The 17,037-nt window shown below is 64.7% G+C and overlaps 5 pseudogenes; all 5 read right to left on the reverse strand.

The window, feature by feature from the left end:
- Positions 1-1,642: 1,642 nt before the first annotated feature.
- LOC142864659 (uncharacterized) lies at positions 1,643-1,761 on the reverse strand (annotated as a pseudogene).
- A 3,527-nt stretch (positions 1,762-5,288) lies between these two features.
- Positions 5,289-5,407, reverse strand: LOC142864571 (uncharacterized; annotated as a pseudogene).
- A 3,529-nt stretch (positions 5,408-8,936) lies between these two features.
- Positions 8,937-9,055, reverse strand: LOC142864660 (uncharacterized; annotated as a pseudogene).
- A 3,527-nt stretch (positions 9,056-12,582) lies between these two features.
- Positions 12,583-12,701, reverse strand: LOC142864572 (uncharacterized; annotated as a pseudogene).
- A 3,527-nt stretch (positions 12,702-16,228) lies between these two features.
- Positions 16,229-16,347, reverse strand: LOC142864573 (uncharacterized; annotated as a pseudogene).
- Positions 16,348-17,037: the final 690 nt, after the last annotated feature.

Raw genomic sequence — 17,037 nt, forward strand, 5'->3', positions numbered from 1 at the left:
TCAGGAGGCGGTCCCCACCTCCGAGGCTCTCCCCTTGCGGGGAGCGGCAGCCCCAGGGCCTCAGGGAAGACACCAGGCTGGGCCCCCCGCGGCACAGCGGGGCACGTCCCCGTCCCCGGCAGGGGACTTAGCGATGCCTGCGCCAGACTGCTGCGGCCGCCCTGCTGCCGGGTTCCTGGAGGGCTTCCTGGAAGCAGCGTCCACACCAAGCCCCTGGAAGGCCCAGGCGACGGAGGAGCCGGTCAGGCAGGGGCCGAGGACGGTGACGGGCGGGGAGGAGCGTGTCAGGCAGGGGCAGAGGACGGTGACAGGCCGGGCGGGAAGGAGCCGGTCAGGCAGGGGCCCAGGACAGTGACGGGCCTGGCCGGGGAGGAGCGGAGCGAGTCAGGCAGTGGCCCAGGTGGTGGGCCGGGCGGGGACGAGCCTGTCAGGCAGGGGCAGAGGACGGTGACGGTGACGGTGACGGTGACGGGCCGGGGCGGGAAGGGGCCGGTCAGGCAGGGGCAGGGGCCGAGGACAGTGACGGGCCTGGCGGGGGAGGAGCGCGTCAGGCAGGGGCAGAGGAGACGGGCTGGGTAAGGGGTAGGGTGACAGTTAGGGCACAATTCACAATCGCAAAGATGTGGAAGCGACCCGAGTGCCCATCCATCCAGGAGTGCATTAATAACATGCGGCGCGTGGACACCACGGAGTGCCATTCGGCTGTGAGGAGCAGCGGTGAGAGCGCGCCTCTCGTGTTCTCCTGGCCAGAGCTGGAACCCGTTCCAGTAGGCCAGGTATCCCAAGAACGGACACACGAGCACCACGTGCGCGCGCTCACCGGCAAATTGGTACGAACGGATGGACACCTAAGTGGACAGCGAGGAATCACCTTCATCGGGTGGGTGTCGGGCGGGCGTGGGGAGGGGGTGGGCATACACATGCATTAGGGAGGGGGTGGGTGCGCACCGACTGGGGGATGGGCGCACTTGAAGCTCTGACCCGAGGGGGGAGGCGGGGAAAGAGCAATGCACCCGACCTGAACATTGGTACCCCCACAATACGCTGGGAGAAAATGAGAAATAAATAAGGAGACAGGGGGGAGGGGGGCACGGGCAACACATGTCACCTCAATACTTGTACTCCCATCATCTGCTTGAAAAGAGAGAGAAAAGAAAATGCAATCATAGAGATAAGAGACACTTTCTAAGAAAATGAATCCGAAAAGAAAAGTAAAAGGAGGCCTGTCGAGCAGGTCTGGGTGTGACTCCGGATCCCCCAACCTCCAGTGCCACCACCAGAGATTCCTGCGTGTAGCCCATAGAACCCCAAAAGCAACGGGACGAGTTCTGGTCACATACTCGCTCAAAGTGACATCCTGGAATCCTTCCGGAACTCCCTCCCCTCTCAGACTCTCGAGGTTTCCTCCAGCGTGTCGGTTCCCACAGACCAGACCTTTGGTCTGAGACCTGACAGTCCAGATGGCACGCATGCTGCCCCGTGGCGGCGGTGTCCCCGCTTGGGACAAGAGGAGGCCCCACGGTGCGGGCTGGGGCGGCAGGCACCGCGGCGGGCGCTGAGGGTGGGGGTGATCCGCCGGACGGCCGCCCCGCCGCTGCGCTCCCAGCAAGGGGACAGAGCAACAGGCAAAAAAAAAAAAAAAAGCCTAGGGCACCCGGGATTCCCAGGCGGTCTCCTATCCAAGTACTAACCAGGCCCGACGCTGCTTAGCTTCTGAGAGCAGACGAGATGGGGCGCGTTCGGGGTGGTGTGGCCGTAGACCGCGGAGGGCGCCCCTGCCCCGCTCAAGAGGCCAGCCTCACCGCGCTTCCCCGCGATAGCGCTGACCCGCGCCGGGCCTGTGGAGTTCGCCGGCCCGGTCGGGCGGACTCCGGAGGACTGAGGTGAGGGACGTGGCGGGGCGGGGTGGGATGGGGGGCTGTCTACACACACACACACACACACACAGACACGATGCGCCTCCACGGCTGGACCCGCCAAGGTGGAGACCTTCCAGCCCCCCTCCTCTCCTCACCTCGCCTCCTTCACCTACCCGCCCCCACCCCCAGCGCGCGGCCGCTGACTGCGCACGCGCGCTCACCCTTTGACCCCAGCCAGGGGCCGCCCTCCCGCACAACCCCTGTCAGCTGCGCCCCCGCCCTGTGGGTGGGCTGCCGCCTATTCCCCAGGGCCAGGGCTGGGGCACAGCGCATGGGGGAGGGGAGCGAGTGTAGGGGCGTCTCTCGGGATGTGTCCCATGGCTGGGGTGGGGCGGGGCGGGGTGGTTTGGGGGGCGCTGAAGAAATCAGTCCCCTCCATCTCCTACCTCTGGAAAACCCCCAAGCCCTTGGAGAACTGCCGGCACCGCTCCCGTGGGGGCCGGGACCCTGCTCTGTGTCCTCCTGTGGCCCAGTCCAAGGGGCCTGGGCCTGGCCCGGGGCTGGATTGGACCCCAACCACCCTCGGGTGTGGACTTGCTAAAAGCCGGCGATTAGATATTGGATTCGAGCTTCCTTGAGGTCATTTCACTAATGAAGGCACCGAAAAGAGTTTCCTAATCCATCTGTGAGGGTGGCAACTGAAAGAGAATTTTAAAGCTGACAGAATAGGCGAGGAAAGGCATAGGAGATTTCCACACCCAGTAAGGAAGACTTTCCCGAAATGGAAGAAAGAAACGAGCAAACAGAGACACCGGTAGCCCGCCCGGATCAGAGTCTGCTCCTTAGAGAAAGCACCCTGACCAGGTTCACCCGTGGGTGGGTGGCGAGCCAGTGGCATTCAGAAGCGCGAGGCCCCCAGTCCGTGCAGAAGACACCTGCACTCGGGTGTGTGTGGCGGCAGGATTCCCAAGCAGCTCCAAATGGTAATCCAAAGAGAAGCCAGGGAGTTCCCAAGGCCCCAGGTGTCCTCAGCCCACGACTGGCTGCTGGGGGAATGCGAAGCCCGGCTCCTTGTCTCAGAGCGGGACAACCAGGAGGTGGGACGTACACCCCGGGGTTCCCAGGAGGATCAGGCTGAAGCTGGTACTTGGCCTGAAAATGTCCCCTCGCATGGGCACCCCCTTCCGCTTCCGGCTCCTCTACTCCCGGTGCCCCTCCATCCAGGGGCCAGACTTTAAGAAGTCACCCGCAGGAGAATCCTGGTCCCAAAGGAGCCTTCTGGAGGACCCGTGCTGAGAGAGGGTGTGGGCATGGCCCGCTGGGGCTCTGCCCGGCCCAGGGCTGGGAGATGCCACCTCCCAGCTCCGGGTCCCTGCAGGAAGCGTTGGCAAGCACAGGGCCAGTCCCCCAAAGGCCCAGGTGCAGGGAGCCCAGGCCAAGCAGCCTGTGGAAGAAGCCACATGCCGTGCCACCCCGGGAACACGACTGCAGGTCGCGGCCCCTCCCGCCTCCTCCCCGACATGGCGCAGGGCTCAGAGACACCTGAGACGCTGCTACCAAAGTCCAAAGGGCATCGGTTGCTCCTCCAAAGCACCCGAGCAGACCGCGTTGTCCAGCCAGCCCCTGGGCCTCCCTGGGGTGCCCAGCACAAAAGTGCAGACAACCACCGGACTCGCAATATCAGTTTGAGGATGTTTCTGCCACTCTAAGGACCCGCAGGCCAGCTGGGCCTTCAGGCAGGACAGAGAGCCCCGGAATCCGACGTGGAGAGCTGCGTGGACGTCCCCATCAGGAGGCGGTCCCCACCTCCGAGGCTCTCCCCTTGCGGGGAGCGGCAGCCCCAGGGCCTCAGGGAAGACACCAGGCTGGGCCCCCCGCGGCACAGCGGGGCACGTCCCCGTCCCCGGCAGGGGACTTAGCGATGCCTGCGCCAGACTGCTGCGGCCGCCCTGCTGCCGGGTTCCTGGAGGGCTTCCTGGAAGCAGCGTCCACACCAAGCCCCTGGAAGGCCCAGGCGACGGAGGAGCCGGTCAGGCAGGGGCCGAGGACGGTGACGGGCGGGGAGGAGCGTGTCAGGCAGGGGCAGAGGACGGTGACAGGCCGGGCGGGAAGGAGCCGGTCAGGCAGGGGCCCAGGACAGTGACGGGCCTGGCCGGGGAGGAGCGGAGCGAGTCAGGCAGTGGCCCAGGTGGTGGGCCGGGCGGGGACGAGCCTGTCAGGCAGGGGCAGAGGACGGTGACGGTGACGGTGACGGTGACGGGCCGGGGCGGGAAGGGGCCGGTCAGGCAGGGGCAGGGGCCGAGGACAGTGACGGGCCTGGCGGGGGAGGAGCGCGTCAGGCAGGGGCAGAGGAGACGGGCTGGGTAAGGGGTAGGGTGACAGTTAGGGCACAATTCACAATCGCAAAGATGTGGAAGCGACCCGAGTGCCCATCCATCCAGGAGTGCATTAATAACATGCGGCGCGTGGACACCACGGAGTGCCATTCGGCTGTGAGGAGCAGCGGTGAGAGCGCGCCTCTCGTGTTCTCCTGGCCAGAGCTGGAACCCGTTCCAGTAGGCCAGGTATCCCAAGAACGGACACACGAGCACCACGTGCGCGCGCTCACCGGCAAATTGGTACGAACGGATGGACACCTAAGTGGACAGCGAGGAATCACCTTCATCGGGTGGGTGTCGGGCGGGCGTGGGGAGGGGGTGGGCATACACATGCATTAGGGAGGGGGTGGGTGCGCACCGACTGGGGGATGGGCGCACTTGAAGCTCTGACCCGAGGGGGGAGGCGGGGAAAGAGCAATGCACCCGACCTGAACATTGGTACCCCCACAATACGCTGGGAGAAAATGAGAAATAAATAAGGAGACAGGGGGGAGGGGGGCACGGGCAACACATGTCACCTCAATACTTGTACTCCCATCATCTGCTTGAAAAGAGAGAGAAAAGAAAATGCAATCATAGAGATAAGAGACACTTTCTAAGAAAATGAATCCGAAAAGAAAAGTAAAAGGAGGCCTGTCGAGCAGGTCTGGGTGTGACTCCGGATCCCCCAACCTCCAGTGCCACCACCAGAGATTCCTGCCTGTAGCCCATAGAACCCCAAAAGCAACGGGACGAGTTCTGGTCACATACTCGCTCAAAGTGACATCCTGGAATCCTTCCGGAACTCCCTCCCCTCTCAGACTCTCGAGGTTTCCTCCAGCGTGTCGGTTCCCACAGACCAGACCTTTGGTCTGAGACCTGACAGTCCAGATGGCACGCATGCTGCCCCGTGGCGGCGGTGTCCCCGCTTGGGACAAGAGGAGGCCCCACGGTGCGGGCTGGGGTGGCAGGCACCGCGGCGGGCGCTGAGGGTGGGGGTGATCCGCCGGACGGCCGCCCCGCCGCCGCGCTCCCAGCAAGGGGACAGAGCAACAGGCAAAAAAAAAAAAAAAGCCTAGGGCACCCGGGATTCCCAGGCGGTCTCCCATCCAAGTACTAACCAGGCCCGACGCTGCTTAGCTTCTGAGAGCAGACGAGATGGGGCGCGTTCGGGGTGGTGTGGCCGTAGACCGCGGAGGGCGCCCCTGCCCCGCTCAAGAGGCCAGCCTCACCGCGCTTCCCCGCGATAGCGCTGACCCGCGCCGGGCCTGTGGAGTTCGCCGGCCCGGTCGGGCGGACTCCGGAGGACTGAGGTGAGGGACGTGGCGGGGCGGGGTGGGATGGGGGGCTGTCTACACACACACACACACACACACAGACACGATGCGCCTCCACGGCTGGACCCGCCAAGGTGGAGACCTTCCAGCCCCCCTCCTCTCCTCACCTCGCCTCCTTCACCTACCCGCCCCCACCCCCAGCGCGCGGCCGCTGACTGCGCACGCGCGCTCACCCTTTGACCCCAGCCAGGGGCCGCCCTCCCGCACAACCCCTGTCAGCTGCGCCCCCGCCCTGTGGGTGGGCTGCCGCCTATTCCCCAGGGCCAGGGCTGGGGCACAGCGCATGGGGGAGGGGAGCGAGTGTAGGGGCGTCTCTCGGGATGTGTCCCATGGCTGGGGTGGGGCGGGGCGGGGTGGTTTGGGGGGCGCTGAAGAAATCAGTCCCCTCCATCTCCTACCTCTGGAAAACCCCCAAGCCCTTGGAGAACTGCCGGCACCGCTCCCGTGGGGGCCGGGACCCTGCTCTGTGTCCTCCTGTGGCCCAGTCCAAGGGGCCTGGGCCTGGCCCGGGGCTGGATTGGACCCCAACCACCCTCGGGTGTGGACTTGCTAAAAGCCGGCGATTAGATATTGGATTCGAGCTTCCTTGAGGTCATTTCACTAATGAAGGCACTGAAAAGAGTTTCCTAATCCATCTGTGAGGGTGGCAACTGAAAGAGAATTTTAAAGCTGACAGAATAGGCGAGGAAAGGCATAGGAGATTTCCACACCCAGTAAGGAAGACTTTCCCGAAATGGAAGAAAGAAACGAGCAAACAGAGACACCGGTAGCCCGCCCGGATCAGAGTCTGCTCCTTAGAGAAAGCACCCTGACCAGGTTCACCCGTGGGTGGGTGGCGAGCCAGTGGCATTCAGAAGCGCGAGGCCCGCAGTCCGTGCAGAAGACACCTGCACTCGGGTGTGTGTGGCGGCAGGATTCCCAAGCAGCTCCAAATGGTAATCCAAAGAGAAGCCAGGGAGTTCCCAAGGCCCCAGGTGTCCTCAGCCCACGACTGGCTGCTGTGGGAATGCGAAGCCCGGCTCCTTGTCTCAGAGGGGGACAACCAGGAGGTGGGACGTACACCCCGGGGTTCCCAGGAGGATCAGGCTGAAGCTGGTACTTGGCCTGAAAATGTCCCCTCGCATGGGCACCCCCTTCCGCTTCCGGCTCCTCTACTCCCGGAGCCCCTCCATCCAGGGGCCGGACTTTAAGAAGTCACCCGCAGGAGAATCCTGGTCCCAAAGGAGCCTTCTGGGGGACCCGTGCTGAGAGAGGTTGTGGGCATGGCCCGCTGGGGTTCTGCCCGGCCCAGGGCTGGGAGATGCCACCTCCCAGCTCCGGGTCCCTGCAGGAAGCGTTGGCAAGCACAGGGCCAGTCCCCCAAAGGCCCAGGTGCAGGGAGCCCAGGCCAAGCAGCCTGTGGAAGAAGCCACATGCCGTGCCACCCCGGGAACACGACTGCAGGTCGCGGCCCCTCCCGCCTCCTCCCCGACATGGCGCAGGGCTCAGAGACACCTGAGACGCTGCTACCAAAGTCCAAAGGGCATCGGTTGCTCCTCCAAAGCACCCGAGCAGACCGCGTTGTCCAGCCAGCCCCTGGGCCTCCCTGGGGTGCCCAGCACAAAAGTGCAGACAACCACCGGACTCGCAATATCAGTTTGAGGATGTTTCTGCCACTCTAAGGACCCGCAGGCCAGCTGGGCCTTCAGGCAGGACAGAGAGCCCCGGAATCCGACGTGGAGAGCTGCGTGGACGTCCCCATCAGGAGGCGGTCCCCACCTCCGAGGCTCTCCCCTTGCGGGGAGCGGCAGCCCCAGGGCCTCAGGGAAGACACCAGGCTGGGCCCCCCGCGGCACAGCGGGGCACGTCCCCGTCCCCGGCAGGGGACTTAGCGATGCCTGCGCCAGACTGCTGCGGCCGCCCTGCTGCCGGGTTCCTGGAGGGCTTCCTGGAAGCAGCGTCCACACCAAGCCCCTGGAAGGCCCAGGCGACGGAGGAGCCGGTCAGGCAGGGGCCGAGGACGGTGACGGGCGGGGAGGAGCGTGTCAGGCAGGGGCAGAGGACGGTGACAGGCCGGGCGGGAAGGAGCCGGTCAGGCAGGGGCCCAGGACAGTGACGGGCCTGGCCGGGGAGGAGCGGAGCGAGTCAGGCAGTGGCCCAGGTGGTGGGCCGGGCGGGGACGAGCCTGTCAGGCAGGGGCAGAGGACGGTGACGGTGACGGTGACGGTGACGGGCCGGGGCGGGAAGGGGCCGGTCAGGCAGGGGCAGGGGCCGAGGACAGTGACGGGCCTGGCGGGGGAGGAGCGCGTCAGGCAGGGGCAGAGGAGACGGGCTGGGTAAGGGGTAGGGTGACAGTTAGGGCACAATTCACAATCGCAAAGATGTGGAAGCGACCCGAGTGCCCATCCATCCAGGAGTGCATTAATAACATGCGGCGCGTGGACACCACGGAGTGCCATTCGGCTGTGAGGAGCAGCGGTGAGAGCGCGCCTCTCGTGTTCTCCTGGCCAGAGCTGGAACCCGTTCCAGTAGGCCAGGTATCCCAAGAACGGACACACGAGCACCACGTGCGCGCGCTCACCGGCAAATTGGTACGAACGGATGGACACCTAAGTGGACAGCGAGGAATCACCTTCATCGGGTGGGTGTCGGGCGGGCGTGGGGAGGGGGTGGGCATACACATGCATTAGGGAGGGGGTGGGTGCGCACCGACTGGGGGATGGGCGCACTTGAAGCTCTGACCCGAGGGGGGAGGCGGGGAAAGAGCAATGCACCCGACCTGAACATTGGTACCCCCACAATACGCTGGGAGAAAATGAGAAATAAATAAGGAGACAGGGGGGAGGGGGGCACGGGCAACACATGTCACCTCAATACTTGTACTCCCATCATCTGCTTGAAAAGAGAGAGAAAAGAAAATGCAATCATAGAGATAAGAGACACTTTCTAAGAAAATGAATCCGAAAAGAAAAGTAAAAGGAGGCCTGTCGATCAGGTCTGGGTGTGACTCCGGATCCCCCAACCTCCAGTGCCACCACCAGAGATTCCTGCGTGTAGCCCATAGAACCCCAAAAGCAACGGGACGAGTTCTGGTCACATACTCGCTCAAAGTGACATCCTGGAATCCTTCCGGAACTCCCTCCCCTCTCAGACTCTCGAGGTTTCCTCCAGCGTGTCGGTTCCCACAGACCAGACCTTTGGTCTGAGACCTGACAGTCCAGATGGCACGCATGCTGCCCCGTGGCGGCGGTGTCCCCGCTTGGGACAAGAGGAGGCCCCACGGTGCGGGCTGGGGCGGCAGGCACCGCGGCGGGCGCTGAGGGTGGGGGTGATCCGCCGGACGGCCGCCCCGCCGCTGCGCTCCCAGCAAGGGGACAGAGCAACAGGCAAAAAAAAAAAAAAAAAGCCTAGGGCACCCGGGATTCCCAGGCGGTCTCCTATCCAAGTACTAACCAGGCCCGACGCTGCTTAGCTTCTGAGAGCAGACGAGATGGGGCGCGTTCGGGGTGGTGTGGCCGTAGACCGCGGAGGGCGCCCCTGCCCCGCTCAAGAGGCCAGCCTCACCGCGCTTCCCCGCGATAGCGCTGACCCGCGCCGGGCCTGTGGAGTTCGCCGGCCCGGTCGGGCGGACTCCGGAGGACTGAGGTGAGGGACGTGGCGGGGCGGGGTGGGATGGGGGGCTGTCTACACGCACACACACACACACACAGACACGATGCGCCTCCACGGCTGGACCCGCCAAGGTGGAGACCTTCCAGCCCCCCTCCTCTCCTCACCTCGCCTCCTTCACCTACCCGCCCCCACCCCCAGCGCGCGGCCGCTGACTGCGCACGCGCGCTCACCCTTTGACCCCAGCCAGGGGCCGCCCTCCCGCACAACCCCTGTCAGCTGCGCCCCCGCCCTGTGGGTGGGCTGCCGCCTATTCCCCAGGGCCAGGGCTGGGGCACAGCGCATGGGGGAGGGGAGCGAGTGTAGGGGCGTCTCTCGGGATGTGTCCCATGGCTGGGGTGGGGCGGGGCGGGGTGGTTTGGGGGGCGCTGAAGAAATCAGTCCCCTCCATCTCCTACCTCTGGAAAACCCCCAAGCCCTTGGAGAACTGCCGGCACCGCTCCCGTGGGGGCCGGGACCCTGCTCTGTGTCCTCCTGTGGCCCAGTCCAAGGGGCCTGGGCCTGGCCCGGGGCTGGATTGGACCCCAACCACCCTCGGGTGTGGACTTGCTAAAAGCCGGCGATTAGATATTGGATTCGAGCTTCCTTGAGGTCATTTCACTAATGAAGGCACCGAAAAGAGTTTCCTAATCCATCTGTGAGGGTGGCAACTGAAAGAGAATTTTAAAGCTGACAGAATAGGCGAGGAAAGGCATAGGAGATTTCCACACCCAGTAAGGAAGACTTTCCCGAAATGGAAGAAAGAAACGAGCAAACAGAGACACCGGTAGCCCGCCCGGATCAGAGTCTGCTCCTTAGAGAAAGCACCCTGACCAGGTTCACCCGTGGGTGGGTGGCGAGCCAGTGGCATTCAGAAGCGCGAGGCCCCCAGTCCGTGCAGAAGACACCTGCACTCGGGTGTGTGTGGCGGCAGGATTCCCAAGCAGCTCCAAATGGTAATCCAAAGAGAAGCCAGGGAGTTCCCAAGGCCCCAGGTGTCCTCAGCCCACGACTGGCTGCTGGGGGAATGCGAAGCCCGGCTCCTTGTCTCAGAGCGGGACAACCAGGAGGTGGGACGTACACCCCGGGGTTCCCAGGAGGATCAGGCTGAAGCTGGTACTTGGCCTGAAAATGTCCCCTCGCATGGGCACCCCCTTCCGCTTCCGGCTCCTCTACTCCCGGTGCCCCTCCATCCAGGGGCCAGACTTTAAGAAGTCACCCGCAGGAGAATCCTGGTCCCAAAGGAGCCTTCTGGAGGACCCGTGCTGAGAGAGGGTGTGGGCATGGCCCGCTGGGGCTCTGCCCGGCCCAGGGCTGGGAGATGCCACCTCCCAGCTCCGGGTCCCTGCAGGAAGCGTTGGCAAGCACAGGGCCAGTCCCCCAAAGGCCCAGGTGCAGGGAGCCCAGGCCAAGCAGCCTGTGGAAGAAGCCACATGCCGTGCCACCCCGGGAACACGACTGCAGGTCGCGGCCCCTCCCGCCTCCTCCCCGACATGGCGCAGGGCTCAGAGACACCTGAGACGCTGCTACCAAAGTCCAAAGGGCATCGGTTGCTCCTCCAAAGCACCCGAGCAGACCGCGTTGTCCAGCCAGCCCCTGGGCCTCCCTGGGGTGCCCAGCACAAAAGTGCAGACAACCACCGGACTCGCAATATCAGTTTGAGGATGTTTCTGCCACTCTAAGGACCCGCAGGCCAGCTGGGCCTTCAGGCAGGACAGAGAGCCCCGGAATCCGACGTGGAGAGCTGCGTGGACGTCCCCATCAGGAGGCGGTCCCCACCTCCGAGGCTCTCCCCTTGCGGGGAGCGGCAGCCCCAGGGCCTCAGGGAAGACACCAGGCTGGGCCCCCCGCGGCACAGCGGGGCACGTCCCCATCCCCGGCAGGGGACTTAGCGATGCCTGCGCCAGACTGCTGCGGCCGCCCTGCTGCCGGGTTCCTGGAGGGCTTCCTGGAAGCAGCGTCCACACCAAGCCCCTGGAAGGCCCAGGCGACGGAGGAGCCGGTCAGGCAGGGGCCGAGGACGGTGACGGGCGGGGAGGAGCGTGTCAGGCAGGGGCAGAGGACGGTGACAGGCCGGGCGGGAAGGAGCCGGTCAGGCAGGGGCCCAGGACAGTGACGGGCCTGGCCGGGGAGGAGCGGAGCGAGTCAGGCAGTGGCCCAGGTGGTGGGCCGGGCGGGGACGAGCCTGTCAGGCAGGGGCAGAGGACGGTGACGGTGACGGTGACGGTGACGGGCCGGGGCGGGAAGGGGCCGGTCAGGCAGGGGCAGGGGCCGAGGACAGTGACGGGCCTGGCGGGGGAGGAGCGCGTCAGGCAGGGGCAGAGGAGACGGGCTGGGTAAGGGGTAGGGTGACAGTTAGGGCACAATTCACAATCGCAAAGATGTGGAAGCGACCCGAGTGCCCATCCATCCAGGAGTGCATTAATAACATGCGGCGCGTGGACACCACGGAGTGCCATTCGGCTGTGAGGAGCAGCGGTGAGAGCGCGCCTCTCGTGTTCTCCTGGCCAGAGCTGGAACCCGTTCCAGTAGGCCAGGTATCCCAAGAACGGACACACGAGCACCACGTGCGCGCGCTCACCGGCAAATTGGTACGAACGGATGGACACCTAAGTGGACAGCGAGGAATCACCTTCATCGGGTGGGTGTCGGGCGGGCGTGGGGAGGGGGTGGGCATACACATGCATTAGGGAGGGGGTGGGTGCGCACCGACTGGGGGATGGGCGCACTTGAAGCTCTGACCCGAGGGGGGAGGCGGGGAAAGAGCAATGCACCCGACCTGAACATTGGTACCCCCACAATACGCTGGGAGAAAATGAGAAATAAATAAGGAGACAGGGGGGAGGGGGGCACGGGCAACACATGTCACCTCAATACTTGTACTCCCATCATCTGCTTGAAAAGAGAGAGAAAAGAAAATGCAATCATAGAGATAAGAGACACTTTCTAAGAAAATGAATCCGAAAAGAAAAGTAAAAGGAGGCCTGTCGAGCAGGTCTGGGTGTGACTCCGGATCCCCCAACCTCCAGTGCCACCACCAGAGATTCCTGCGTGTAGCCCATAGAACCCCAAAAGCAACGGGACGAGTTCTGGTCACATACTCGCTCAAAGTGACATCCTGGAATCCTTCCGGAACTCCCTCCCCTCTCAGACTCTCGAGGTTTCCTCCAGCGTGTCGGTTCCCACAGACCAGACCTTTGGTCTGAGACCTGACAGTCCAGATGGCACGCATGCTGCCCCGTGGCGGCGGTGTCCCCGCTTGGGACAAGAGGAGGCCCCACGGTGCGGGCTGGGGCGGCAGGCACCGCGGCGGGCGCTGAGGGTGGGGGTGATCCGCCGGACGGCCGCCCCGCCGCCGCGCTCCCAGCAAGGGGACAGAGCAACAGGCAAAAAAAAAAAAAAAGCCTAGGGCACCCGGGATTCCCAGGCGGTCTCCCATCCAAGTACTAACCAGGCCCGACGCTGCTTAGCTTCTGAGAGCAGACGAGATGGGGCGCGTTCGGGGTGGTGTGGCCGTAGACCGCGGAGGGCGCCCCTGCCCCGCTCAAGAGGCCAGCCTCACCGCGCTTCCCCGCGATAGCGCTGACCCGCGCCGGGCCTGTGGAGTTCGCCGGCCCGGTCGGGCGGACTCCGGAGGACTGAGGTGAGGGACGTGGCGGGGCGGGGTGGGATGGGGGGCTGTCTACACACACACACACACACACACAGACACGATGCGCCTCCACGGCTGGACCCGCCAAGGTGGAGACCTTCCAGCCCCCCTCCTCTCCTCACCTCGCCTCCTTCACCTACCCGCCCCCACCCCCAGCGCGCGGCCGCTGACTGCGCACGCGCGCTCACCCTTTGACCCCAGCCAGGGGCCGCCCTCCCGCACAACCCCTGTCAGCTGCGCCCCCGCCCTGTGGGTGGGCTGCCGCCTATTCCCCAGGGCCAGGGCTGGGGCACAGCGCATGGGGGAGGGGAGCGAGTGTAGGGGCGTCTCTGGGGATGTGTCCCATGGCTGGGGTGGGGCGGGGCGGGGTGGTTTGGGGGGCGCTGAAGAAATCAGTCCCCTCCATCTCCTACCTCTGGAAAACCCCCAAGCCCTTGGAGAACTGCCGGCACCGCTCCCGTGGGGGCCGGGACCCTGCTCTGTGTCCTCCTGTGGCCCAGTCCAAGGGGCCTGGGCCTGGCCCGGGGCTGGATTGGACCCCAACCACCCTCGGGTGTGGACTTGCTAAAAGCCGGCGATTAGATATTGGATTCGAGCTTCCTTGAGGTCATTTCACTAATGAAGGCACTGAAAAGAGTTTCCTAATCCATCTGTGAGGGTGGCAACTGAAAGAGAATTTTAAAGCTGACAGAATAGGCGAGGAAAGGCATAGGAGATTTCCACACCCAGTAAGGAAGACTTTCCCGAAATGGAAGAAAGAAACGAGCAAACAGAGACACCGGTAGCCCGCCCGGATCAGAGTCTGCTCCTTAGAGAAAGCACCCTGACCAGGTTCACCCGTGGGTGGGTGGCGAGCCAGTGGCATTCAGAAGCGCGAGGCCCGCAGTCCGTGCAGAAGACACCTGCACTCGGGTGTGTGTGGCGGCAGGATTCCCAAGCAGCTCCAAATGGTAATCCAAAGAGAAGCCAGGGAGTTCCCAAGGCCCCAGGTGTCCTCAGCCCACGACTGGCTGCTGTGGGAATGCGAAGCCCGGCTCCTTGTCTCAGAGGGGGACAACCAGGAGGTGGAACGTACACCCCGGGGTTCCCAGGAGGATCAGGCTGAAGCTGGTACTTGGCCTGAAAATGTCCCCTCGCATGGGCACCCCCTTCCGCTTCCGGCTCCTCTACTCCCGGAGCCCCTCCATCCAGGGGCCAGACTTTAAGAAGTCACCCGCAGGAGAATCCTGGTCCCAAAGGAGCCTTCTGGGGGACCCGTGCTGAGAGAGGTTGTGGGCATGGCCCGCTGGGGTTCTGCCCGGCCCAGGGCTGGGAGATGCCACCTCCCAGCTCCGGGTCCCTGCAGGAAGCGTTGGCAAGCACAGGGCCAGTCCCCCAAAGGCCCAGGTGCAGGGAGCCCAGGCCAAGCAGCCTGTGGAAGAAGCCACATGCCGTGCCACCCCGGGAACACGACTGCAGGTCGCGGCCCCTCCCGCCTCCTCCCCGACATGGCGCAGGGCTCAGAGACACCTGAGACGCTGCTACCAAAGTCCAAAGGGCATCGGTTGCTCCTCCAAAGCACCCGAGCAGACCGCGTTGTCCAGCCAGCCCCTGGGCCTCCCTGGGGTGCCCAGCACAAAAGTGCAGACAACCACCGGACTCGCAATATCAGTTTGAGGATGTTTCTGCCACTCTAAGGACCCGCAGGCCAGCTGGGCCTTCAGGCAGGACAGAGAGCCCCGGAATCCGACGTGGAGAGCTGCGTGGACGTCCCCATCAGGAGGCGGTCCCCACCTCCGAGGCTCTCCCCTTGCGGGGAGCGGCAGCCCCAGGGCCTCAGGGAAGACACCAGGCTGGGCCCCCCGCGGCACAGCGGGGCACGTCCCCGTCCCCGGCAGGGGACTTAGCGATGCCTGCGCCAGACTGCTGCGGCCGCCCTGCTGCCGGGTTCCTGGAGGGCTTCCTGGAAGCAGCGTCCACACCAAGCCCCTGGAAGGCCCAGGCGACGGAGGAGCCGGTCAGGCAGGGGCCGAGGACGGTGACGGGCGGGGAGGAGCGTGTCAGGCAGGGGCCGAGGACGGTGACAGGCCGGGCGGGAAGGAGCCGGTCAGGCAGGGGCCCAGGACAGTGACGGGCCTGGCCGGGGAGGAGCGGAGCGAGTCAGGCAGTGGCCCAGGTGGTGGGCCGGGCGGGGACGAGCCTGTCAGGCAGGGGCAGAGGACGGTGACGGTGACGGTGACGGTGACGGGCCGGGGCGGGAAGGGGCCGGTCAGGCAGGGGCAGGGGCCGAGGACAGTGACGGGCCTGGCGGGGGAGGAGCGCGTCAGGCAGGGGCAGAGGAGACGGGCTGGGTAAGGGGTAGGGTGACAGTTAGGGCACAATTCACAATCGCAAAGATGTGGAAGCGACCCGAGTGCCCATCCATCCAGGAGTGCATTAATAACATGCGGCGCGTGGACACCACGGAGTGCCATTCGGCTGTGAGGAGCAGCGGTGAGAGCGCGCCTCTCGTGTTCTCCTGGCCAGAGCTGGAACCCGTTCCAGTAGGCCAGGTATCCCAAGAACGGACACACGAGCACCACGTGCGCGCGCTCACCGGCAAATTGGTACGAACGGATGGACACCTAAGTGGACAGCGAGGAATCACCTTCATCGGGTGGGTGTCGGGCGGGCGTGGGGAGGGGGTGGGCATACACATGCATTAGGGAGGGGGTGGGTGCGCACCGACTGGGGGATGGGCGCACTTGAAGCTCTGACCCGAGGGGGGAGGCGGGAAAGAGCAATGCACCCGACCTGAACATTGGTACCCCCACAATACGCTGGGAGAAAATGAGAAATAAATAAGGAGACAGGGGGGAGGGGGGCACGGGCAACACATGTCACCTCAATACTTGTACTCCCATCATCTGCTTGAAAAGAGAGAGAAAAGAAAATGCAATCATAGAGATAAGAGACACTTTCTAAGAAAATGAATCCGAAAAGAAAAGTAAAAGGAGGCCTGTCGAGCAGGTCTGGGTGTGACTCCGGATCCCCTAACCTCCAGTGCCACCACCAGAGATTCCTGCGTGTAGCCCATAGAACCCCAAAAGCAACGGGACGAGTTCTGGTCACATACTCGCTCAAAGTGACATCCTGGAATCCTTCCGGAACTCCCTCCCCTCTCAGACTCTCGAGGTTTCCTCCAGCGTGTCGGTTCCCACAGACCAGACCTTTGGTCTGAGACCTGACAGTCCAGATGGCACGCATGCTGCCCCGTGGCGGCGGTGTCCCGGCTTGGGACAAGAGGAGGCCCCACGGTGCGGGCTGGGGCGGCAGGCACCGCGGCGGGCGCTGAGGGTGGGGGTGATCCGCCGGACGGCCGCCCCGCCGCCGCGCTCCCAGCAAGGGGACAGAGCAACAGGCAAAAAAAAAAAAAAAAGCCTAGGGCACCCGGGATTCCCAGGCGGTCTCCCATCCAAGTACTAACCAGGCCCGACGCTGCTTAGCTTCTGAGAGCAGACGAGATGGGGCGCGTTCGGGGTGGTGTGGCCGTAGACCGCGGAGGGCGCCCCTGCCCCGCTCAAGAGGCCAGCCTCACCGCGCTTCCCCGCGATAGCGCTGACCCGCGCCGGGCCTGTGGAGTTCGCCGGCCCGGTCGGGCGGACTCCGGAGGACTGAGGTGAGGGACGTGGCGGGGCGGGGTGGGATGGGGGGCTGTCTACACACACACACACACACACACAGACACGATGCGCCTCCACGGCTGGACCCGCCAAGGTGGAGACCTTCCAGCCCCCCTCCTCTCCTCACCTCGCCTCCTTCACCTACCCGCCCCCACCCCCAGCGCGCGGCCGCTGACTGCGCACGCGCGCTCACCCTTTGACCCCAGCCAGGGGCCGCCCTCCCGCACAACCCCTGTCAGCTGCGCCCCCGCCCTGTGGGTGGGCTGCCGCCTATTCCCCAGGGCCAGGGCTGGGGCACAGCGCATGGGGGAGGGGAGCGAGTGTAGGGGCGTCTCTCGGGATGTGTCCCATGGCTGGGGTGGGGCGGGGCGGGGTGGTTTGGGGGGCGCTGAAGAAATCAGTCCCCTCCATCTCCTACCTCTGGAAAACCCCCAAGCCCTTGGAGAACTGCCGGCACCGCTCCCGTGGGGGCCGGGACCCTGCTCTGTGTCCTCCTGTGGCCCAGTCCAAGGGGCCTGGGCCTGGCCCGGGGCTGGATTGGACCCCAACCACCCTCGGGTGTGG

The sequence above is a fragment of the Microcebus murinus genome, chromosome 25, assembly GCF_040939455.1.
Source record: "Microcebus murinus isolate Inina chromosome 25, M.murinus_Inina_mat1.0, whole genome shotgun sequence".
NCBI lineage: Eukaryota > Metazoa > Chordata > Mammalia > Primates > Cheirogaleidae > Microcebus > Microcebus murinus.